This window comes from Pseudophryne corroboree, chromosome 10 (assembly GCF_028390025.1).
Source record: "Pseudophryne corroboree isolate aPseCor3 chromosome 10, aPseCor3.hap2, whole genome shotgun sequence".
Classification (NCBI taxonomy): Eukaryota; Metazoa; Chordata; class Amphibia; order Anura; family Myobatrachidae; genus Pseudophryne; species Pseudophryne corroboree.
The window spans coordinates 91,204,801-91,212,645 of NC_086453.1; the positions used below are offsets into that span (position 1 = coordinate 91,204,801).

The following is a 7,845-nucleotide window of genomic DNA, read 5'->3' on the forward strand; positions in this document are numbered from 1 at the left end:
CCTCCATATACACATACTTACCTTATGTTCCCACGCAGGTCGGTCCTCTTCTCCAGTAGAATCCATGGTGTACCTGTAGAAAAAATTATACTCACATAATCCAGTGTTTAGGCTCCTCGGTAAATCCTTTTGTAATCCACGTACTTGTAAAAATAAAAAAACGGATACCCGACCTCGCACTGAAAGGGGCCTCATGTTTTCACATGGGTCCCCTTTCCCCGAATGCCAGGAACCCCCTCTGACTTAAGTCCAAGAAGGTTCCATCAGCCAATCAGGGAGCGCCACGTTTGGCACCCTCCTGATCGGCTGTGTGCTCCTGTACTGTATGACAGGCGGCACACGGCAGTGTTACAATGTAGCGCCTATGCGCTCCATTGTAACCAATGGTGGGAACTTTGTAGTCAGCGGTTGACCGAAAGTGACCTCACCGCTGACCACAAAGTTCCCACCATTGGTTACAATGGAGCGCATAGGCGCTACATTGTAACACTGCCGTGTGCCGCCTGTCAGACAGTACAGGAGCACACAGCCGATCGGGAGGGTGCCACAACGTGGCGCTCCCTGATTGGCTGAAGAAACCCACTTAGACATCAGTCAGAGGGGGTTTCTGGCATTCGGGGAAAGGGGTTCCATGTGAAAACATGGGGCCCCTTTCAGTTCGTGGTCGGGTGTCCCGTTTTTTTATTTTTACAAGTACGTGGATTACAAGTGGAGTATCCGAGGAGCCCTCTACACTGGATTTGGTGAGTACGATTTTTTCAACAGGTACACCATGGATTCTACTGGAGAAGAGGACCGACCCTCGTGTGAACATAAGGTAAGTATGTGTATATGGTGGTGTGTATGTTTGCATTAAAGTTATACTTTCAAGGTGTGTGTGTGTAATGTCTTTATTGGGGTATTTTTTTAGTAGTAGTACTACAGGTACCAGCGGGCCCGGTTTTCCGACGCATGCTGGTACTTGTGGTTCTCCAAGTACCAGCTTGCGGGGAAGGCTTGCTGGGACTTGTAGTACTGCTACTAAAAACAATATTCATTACTTTGAACAAAGGCTATCAGCCCCCCATCCGCAGCCCATTGGATGGGGGGGACAGCCTCGGGCTTCACCCCTGGCCCTTGGGTGGCTGAGGGGGGGACCCCTTGATTGAAGGGGTCCCCACTCCCCCAGGGTACCCCGGCCAGGGGTGACTAGTTGGATATTTGATGCCACGGCCTCAAGGCACTGTATAAAAGTGACCCCCGGCTGTGGCATTATCTGTCCAGCTAGTGGAGCCCGGTGCTGGTTTCAAAAATACGGGGGACCCCTACGCTTTTTGTCCCCTGTATTTTTGGAACCAGGACCAGGCGCAGAGCCCGGTGCTGGTTGCTTAAATATGGGGGAACCCCTGTCAATTTTTTTCCCATATTTTTGCAACCAGGGCCGGCTCAAAGAGCCCGAGGCTGGTTTGGTTAAGGAGGGGGGACCCCACGCAATTTTTTTTGGAAAAATTATAACATTTCCCACCCCTTCCCACTGATAAACATGCACGGATCTCATGGATCCGTGCATGCCTATACAAACACGGGATAAAAAAGCAGGTCTGTTTTTTTTTTTTAGCACTTTTTCACGATTTGTATTTTAGCACGGCAGTGTTTGGCTATTGTCGGCAGTGTTTGTGTTTTGCACTTTTTAGTAAATGACCGATTTCTAGCAAATTGCAGGCGTATTTGACCGATGGTGTATTGAATCGTGATTTTTTTCCTAGGACTTCCAAAATATTACGAATGCCCTCATCACTGCCGAGATTTTTGCTTAGTAAATTACCGAGATGACACTTTGAAGAAAAAACGGCATCTCGGTCAAAATCGGGACCTTAGTAAATATACCCCATTGTATGCATTTTTATTAAATAACTGTTCTTTTTCACCTTTAATCCATTCATCTCCACGTGTCTTAATCTCCACCACAATCAATGGATTTTATATGATGATTATTATACCATTAATTGTATAGCGCTGCTACTTTGTTTGTTGTTTATTGTCTCTAGTGCTTACAGGATTGACTAGACCTGTTTTATAGCAGCTGCTACAATTAGAACACCAGCCCACCTTGCGCCTGATTTTAACCTTGGTTAAAATCTTTCTTCCCTTCCGCCACTCTCTGGGCCATATTCAATTAGCAGTGATAACGGACTTTTCACGTGAAAAGTCCGGTTTTCGGGTGAAAAACCGGACTTTTCACGTGAAATGCAATTACAGCCTATTCAATTATCCTGGAAAATTTATCGGTGATCTTGTTTTCACTAATTTCACTTCACCTTCTCTGAAGCAGGTGAAAAGTTGGGAAAAGTCACTATTTTAAGGTAAAAATGTTTGGATATGGTACAGAACTCCTGGGACACCCCCCTTTATGACTAATTAGGCACGTTGAAGTTTTTAATTATTTTTAATTGGCCAATAATGACATGTCATTTTTGGGGTGAAAAAGTAAAAAGTGATGGAAATTGGGGTTCAAGGTATGGGACAGGTATATTGGGGTGCTTTATGAGTGGGACAGGTGTTTTTTAGGCTTGCAGATGGGAGTAATCGGTCTGTTTCCACTTTTTTTTTAAAGTACCCTAAAATGACCCAAATATATACTTATACCCATTTTCATGTACCCCAAATTTAGTGAGAGCATTTATTTTGCTCAAAAAAACTTGCTTTCTATCATTTTTTGGCATTTAAAAAAAATGCATATAACCGCCATTTCACACAATTTAAGTCCCCAAAAACTCTCTAATGTGATCTCTAACACACTTCTCTTCTGTTTTCCTATGTTAGTTTAGCATTTTTTGGGGTACAGGCTGATTTCCCCATTTTCACCTGTACTTTTCACTGCAAGAATTTTCACGTGAAACCCGGTCGGAATTGAATAGGTCGAAAAATGGAGCGTTTTCGCGGCAATTTTCGGCCGATTGCCGCAAAAAATTTTCGGGCGAAAAATTGCCGCGAATTTGCGAAAAATTGAAAAACGGAGCGTTTTCGCAGCAATTTTTGGCCGATTGCCGCTAAAAATTTTCGGGCGAAAAATTGCCGCGAATTTGCGGATAATTGAATACCCTAGTCTGTCTCTATGTGCCTGCTGTCCATATCTTTCTGGATACCTGAGTTGGGGGCCCCTTAAAAATGTTGCTATGGGGCCCACAAAGTTCTAGTTACGCCCCTGCTTTAGACATCAGAAACATGCAGTTTCTATATCAACAGTGATTCGGATGTACAGCACAAGTCAATCCTGGTAATGATACAGTTATTAACTACAGATGTAGGCACTCAGGTTGGCTGTATTGTCCTTTCAGATAACAAAACATGCAAATTCTATATCAACAGTGATGCAGATGTACAGCACAACTTAGCATTTCATCTGATACGGTATGTGGCTTCAACGTTGCCCTCCAACAGTAGCTGCGTATAGTATTAGCAAATCAAAATTTGTGTGGCAAGCAAAAGAATGTGCAGAGAATGCAGATCTTCATCAGTTTTACTAATACATGAAATAAGCATTATTAGCATACTAGTTAAAAGCCCGTCAAAATGACGGACACAAAGGGCGGCTTATAATGGCAGTTGCTACTCACACAGGAGCTGACGGGTTTCTGAAAGTCCTGCTCCTGGAAGCTGTGGCTCTGTCATGTTGAGTAACTATATTCATTTTAATACAGCTAAATAGTTTAGGAGGCACTGATAACAGTGCCTCCCATTGTCAATAGGAAAGAATGGGAATAAAGTGGCGGGGCCAAGCACTGGGCTGTAAAAGCCCATTGAAAAAACTCGTCAAAGCGGCACTAGTGTAAGAGCTGCGTTGACAGGGCAGATGTGATTGGAGAGCGGATCCATTGCTGGATCCGCTGGTCCAATCACCCATACGCAGCGGCAGCAGTGCTCACCTCCCTCTCGTCATTGTCCTTGTGAGCCTGACCCCAGCAGCAGTGGCAAGGCAACCTCCTTCGTGACCCCGGCAGGATGTGAGGCGACCGGTCCCTGATCATCCACACCTGCCGCATGTTTGGTGCCGTGTGTCGCTGTGTACCCGCGCTGCCCTATGATTACAAAAGCCACTGGCATGCTCCCTCCGCCGAAGCAGCTGCAGGCTGGAAACGTCACCTTCATCCGAGGTGTCCAGTGGTCAGTGGTGTCGCTCTCTCACCCCCTCTCTCTCTCTTCCTCTCTCTCTCTCCCTCCCTCTCCCTCTCTCCCTCTCTCTCTCCCCCTCTCTCTCTCTCCCTCTCTCTCTCCCTCTCTACCACTCTCTCTCTCTCCACCTCTCTCTCTGTCCCCCTTTTTCCCCCTCCTGTGGATTACTGCAGGAACGAAGTTTGTAAGTATAATTTTTATTTTTACAGGTACCCCTATTGGATTCTACATGGACAAGTGGAGGTGATTGGCGTGGGATGTAGGTAAGTATATGTGAGTGTGTAAGTGTGTTTTAATAAATTTTTACTTTCAAGGTGTGTGTGTTGTGTTTTTGTTTGGGTATTTTTTTGTTGGAGAACTACAGGTACCAGCGGGCATGTTATTTCTGCGCATGTTGGTACTTGTGGTTCTCCAAGTACCAGCAAGCGGGGGAGGCTTGCTGGGCCTTGTAGTTCCACAACAAAAAACAATATCTTTTTTTTCACAATTATGCTATCAGCCCGGCACCCACCGCCCAGGGGTGCTGGGGACAGCCTCGGGCTTCACCCCTGGTCCTTGGGTGCCTGGAGGGGGGGAACCCTTGATTTAAGGGGTCCCCACTCCTCCAGGGTACCCGGGCCAGGGGTGACTAGTTGGGGTGGTAATGCCACGGCCGCAGGGACCAATATAAAAGTTCCCCCAGCTGTGCCATTATCTCCCTGGCTAGTGGAGCCCGGTGCTGGTTTTAAAAATACGGGGGACCACTACATCTTTTGTCCCCCGTATTTTTGGAACCAGGACCGGACTTAGAGCCCGGTGCTGGTTGTCTAAATACGGGGAACCCCTGTCCAATTTTTTCACCAGTATTTAAACAACCAGGACCGCCTCAAAGAGCCTGAGGCTGCTTTCCTGGCAGTGTTTGGCTATTGTCGGCAGTGATTGAGAATACAAATTCTTAGTAAATTACCGAGTTCTATTAAATAACAGCTGTGTTTGACCGATGGTCTATTGATTTGTATTTGTTTGGTCGGCAGTGTATCTCAATACGAATAGCCCCAACACTGCCGAGATTAGTGTTTAGTAAATTCCCGAGATCACACTTAGAAAAAAAAGCCAACTCAAATGAAATCGGGACCTTAGCAAATATACCCCAGTGAGTCCAGTCAGGCCAGAGGGGGAGAGGGGCCACAATCCCATGCTTATCCCCTCTTCTCTCACTCTCTCTCTCCCAACCCCGGATTCCTGTCCAGGCTGCTCTTGTCACCGGCGATCCCCGCAGTTCTAGGCCCAGGTCAAATGTAAGTAAATACCAATATAATTGTCATTCACTGTCTGTTTCCATCTCCCTTTACTTCTCTCTTTTACACTCTTACCCACTGCTACTGCTGTTACCCTTTCCCTGGCATCACCTTCTCCCTATCACCCACTACAGCCACCCTTTCCCCGGCATCACCCACTGCTGCCACCCTCTCCCTGGCATCACCCACTTCTGTCACCCTCTCCATGGCATCGTCCTCCCCGTCACCTTCTCCCTGGCATCACCCACTGCTGTCACCCTCTCCCTGGCGTCACGCTCTTCCTGTCACCCTCTCCCTGGCATCACCTATTCCCTAGAAAGGTTGTTAATCTGCACAGGATGTAATAGTGTGTTTTATTTAGTCATGTGATTTTACAGTACCAACATCAAGCCTCAATGAAAAATTGGTTCAGCAATAGGTTGGTGGTGCCCCCGGAAGATAGTTAAGTGAACTATAAAGAGTATACTGAGTGCGCCCAATCTCGTATCTTGGAAGCTATACACTGCAGGGCCTGGTCAGTACCTAGGAGGGAGACCACCAGGGAATACCAGGTACCGTAGGTATTTTTGTTCACCTCCACCAAGGTAACAGCCGATCCCTTCCAGACACCATTCCCAGTATAGATACCACTGGAATCACACTGAGCCAACGTGAGTAAACAATTCCTTTATTTAATTTCCTATTAAAAGGCTGATTGACTATGATGACGTCTTAGGAATTGCATATTTTCGCCTATTATTATATTATCGCCTAGGATATAAGCATTTGTGCATATATCAATATATATATATATATTGCAATAGGGGAAGGCTTGTCGGCACTTAACCGCGATACCGAATTATACTAGAATGTAGACCGGAGTGTTATGAATGATTGAAAAGTTCTCCTTATTCAGACACTCCCTTAGATATATTTGGGCGTCAGCTATACCTTAAAGAGAGAAGCGTTGGTAAAGTGCTTCATGTACAGTGTAAAAGTAAAAAGGAATAAGGTGATTTTCAGCGACCAATGGTGTCTTATAATTTGGAGGAGACTCAGTAAAAAATTTTTTATAAAAATAGTAAAAATTGAATAGACTGTAATTAGCACCAACATAAAAGTAAATAAATATAAATAAAAGCAAAGGCCCTAAGACAAGGAGCCAGCAATTAAGTGAGAAATCAATGGAACTAATTAAAAGATGTAAAAAAATGCATACAATTAATAGTTCAAGCTAATAAAAGACAGGAGAATGAATTCCTAACAGTATAAAATTGGAAGTAAGATCAACATATAAATAGTATAAAAAAAGGTTCTTAGCTTTCTTTGAGAGGATATATATCATAACACCCAACGCGTTTCGTCCTCTCTGGACTTCATCAAGGGGTGGCATATGACTGGGACAGATCATCTATATATACCTAAGTTAATGAGGAAGTGATTGTTACATCACTTCCTGTCAATTAACAAATGTCAAATTAGTCAATGTGTTTATACACATCAAAAACGAAGCTATAATAGCCTTGCAGCATGGTACCCCCATGCTATGCAAAACCGCTTTTGAATGGAGTCATTATTGTGTTTAAAAAGTCATTTTCAACACTTTTAAACTTGTGATCCTGGACTTCCTGTCCGGATCGTGGGTGACGTCACGTCCGCCCCACTTCCGGCGTCCGGCAGTCCTCATTGCGCATGCGCCGACCGCGGGTTAGATGGTATCGTACGTCTGCTGTGCATATATTCTCCCTTCAGAGGCGGGGAAGAGTTCGTACAGCGGCGGCCATGTTCTTGAAGAATGTTCATCTCAAGCAACTGTTTGTGTGATCATGTGATCGCAGGGGCCATCTTTGTTGTGACTTTTCATATTGAAATATGCTCATTCGACCGAGAAAAAAGAAAGAAATATGATTTTAAGACTACTGTGAATGAATGCAAATATTAATATTAAATTCCACTGGTGCCCCTGATTACAGGAGTTTTTGCATAGCATATATATATATATATATTGGATGTATATCCACTACTTGATATCACCGCATTGGGCACAGGGATAGTAAATAATTATAGTATTTATAATGGAGGAGATTGGAAGGTGTTGGTTTTTTGCAGTGTTGAAATCTGTATACAAAAACTGCATGGAAGCGGTGAGTGAAGACATTCATATACAGGAGTGAATCAGCGGCAGACAGATTTCTAGGTGTGTTAGAAAGATAATCAGGTGTTAGCCTGGTTGTTAGAATAGATCAGCTTCTTTTTTAGGCACCCACATTCCACGTAAGAAAGTTAGTACAATATCCTCATAGCCCTTGCACACAAAGTTATTACAGCACCCAGTATTCCAAGATGGTTCCCCATCTATGTACTAACTGGGCCCAGCACTGCTTGGCTTCCAAGATCGAACGGAGATGGGCATCTCCAGTGCGGTATGGCTGTATAA

At 44.7% G+C, this 7,845-nt stretch overlaps 1 pseudogene; it reads right to left on the minus strand.

The window, feature by feature from the left end:
* Positions 1-7,726: 7,726 nt before the first annotated feature.
* On the minus strand, positions 7,727-7,845 carry LOC134967088 (5S ribosomal RNA; annotated as a pseudogene).